Below are 2,500 nucleotides of genomic sequence, written 5' to 3'. Positions count from 1 at the left end.
CATCTTGTTGGCCTTTTTTATTGCTTCCTCACATTGTCTCGATGAAGACATTTCTGAGTCAACATAAACTCCTAGGTCTTTTTCATAGATCCCTTCTTCAATTTCAGTATCTCCCATATGATATTTATAATGCCCATTTGTATTGCCTGTGTGCAATACGTTACACTTCTCTCTATTAAAATGTAATTTGCCACGTGTCTGCCAAGTTCTGAATGCTGTCTAGATCATTTTGAATGACCTTTGCTGCTACAACAGTGTTTGCCGCCACTCCTATTTTTGTGTCGTCTGCAAATTTAACAAGCTTGCTTACTATACCAGAATCTAAATCATGAATGTAGATTAGGAATAGCAGAGGACCTAATAGTGATCCCTGAGGTACACCCCTGGCTACCTCACTACATTTTGAGGTTTCTCCTCTATTTAGTACTTTCTGTTTTCTACATGTTAACCACTCCCTAATCCATGTGCATGCATTTCCTTGAATCCCTACTGCATTCAGTTTGAGAATTAATGTTGAAAGGGAGGGAAGATCTTCTCCACAGAAGATTCTCCCAGCCTTTCAACTTTTTTCAAAAACAATACAATTAAAAAAGGCATCAGTGTTTAATTTCCAGACGATTTTAAACTCGCAGCACATTTGAAATGACCATTGGAACAGTATTTCTTAAAAAAATGTGTATATATTAAATATTTTTAAATAAACTATTTTATATATTTCTTTTCTCAAACAGTTTCCCAGTTTTTAATCATTTGAAACTGGTACTGTCTTCAACATGACTGTTCCTAATGAATTAGCCATTCTCCTTGCATTATGCTGTTGGACTTTTGAATGACAAATGTTCGTTTTGAAAAGTAAATGTTGAAAAACAGGGAAGATCTTCTCCACAGATTAATTACAAATACAAAACAGAAAATAATTGATTGCATAAGTATTCACCCCCTTGAGTCAATATTTGGTAGAGGCACCTTTGGCAGCAATTACAGCCATGAGTCTATTTGGATAAGTCTCTACCAGCTTTGCACATCTGGACACTGCTATTTTTGCCCATTCTTCTTTGCAAAATTGCTCAAGCTCCGTCAAGTTGGATGGGGACCTTTGGTGAACAGCAATTTTCAACTCTTTCCACATATTCTCAATTGGATTGAGGTCCGGGCTTTGACTGGGCCACTCCAGGACATTGACCTTTTTGTTTTTAAGCCACTCCAGTGTGCCTTTGGCTGTATGTTTGGGGTCATTGTCCTGCTGGAAGATGAATCTTCTCCAAGTCCCAGGTCTCTTGCAGACTTCAGCAGGTTTTCCTTCAGGATTTCTCTGTACTTTGCCGCATCCATTTTGCCCTCTATCTTCACGAGCTTTCCAGGCCCTGACGCAGAGAAGCATCCCCATAGCATGATGCTGCCACCACCATGCTTCACGGTAGGGATGGTGTTCTCAGGATGATGTACGGTGTTAGGCTTGCGCCAAACATAGCGCTTAGCGTTGTGGCCAAAAAGCTCTATTCTGGTCTCATCAGACCATAGAATCTTCTTCCACTTGGTCTCAGAGTCTCCCACATGCCTTCTGGGAAACTCTAGCCGAGATTTGATGCGAGTTCTTTTCTTTTTGCCACTCTCCCATAAAGGCCAGTTTTGTGAAGCACCCGGGCTATTGTTGCCATATGCACAGTGTCTCCCAGCTCAGCCGTGGAAAACTGTAACTCCTTTAGAGTTGCCATAGGCCTCTTGGTGGCCTCCCTGACTAGTGCCCTATACGCCCGGATACTCCGTTTTTGAGGACGGCCTGTTCTAGACAGATTCACAGTTGTGCCATATTCTCTCCATTTCTTAATAATGGACTTTACTGTGCTCTGAGAGGATATTCAATGCCTTGGAAATGTTCTTATATCCTACCCCTGATTGGTGCTTTTGAAGAACCTTATTCCGGATTTGCTTTGAATGTTCCTTCATCTTCATGATGTAGTTTTTGTTAGGAAATGTACTAACCAACTGTGGGACCTCCCAGAGACAGGTGTATTTAACCTGAAATCATGTGAAACACCTTAATTGCACACAGGTGGACTCCATTCAACTAATTATGTGACTTCTAAAGACAATTGGTTGCACCAGAGCTTATTTAGGTGTGTCATAGCAAAGGGGGTGAATACTTATGCAATCAATTATTTTCTGTTTTATATTTGTAATTAATTTAGAACAAGTTGTAGATTTTATTTTTCACTTTGACATTATGGACTTTTCTTGTGTTGATCAGTGGCAAAAACTCCCAATTAAATCCATTTTGATTCCATGTTGTAACACAATGAAATGTGGAAAAGTCCAAGGGGGGTGAATACTTTTGAGAGCCACTGTATTTCTTAGCAGACACCCTTATCCAGGACGACTTACAATTGTTACAAGATATCACATTATTTTTACATACAATTATATTATTTTTCTACATACAATTACCCATTTATACAGTTGGATTTTTACTGGAGCAATCTAGGTAAAGTACCTTGCTCAA

The sequence above is a fragment of the Acipenser ruthenus genome, unplaced genomic scaffold (genome assembly GCF_902713425.1).
Source record: "Acipenser ruthenus unplaced genomic scaffold, fAciRut3.2 maternal haplotype, whole genome shotgun sequence".
In the NCBI taxonomy this organism is placed as follows: Eukaryota; Metazoa; Chordata; class Actinopteri; order Acipenseriformes; family Acipenseridae; genus Acipenser; species Acipenser ruthenus.
The sequence above is the reverse complement of the archived record's forward strand: the minus strand, read 5'-3'. Positions refer to the sequence as shown.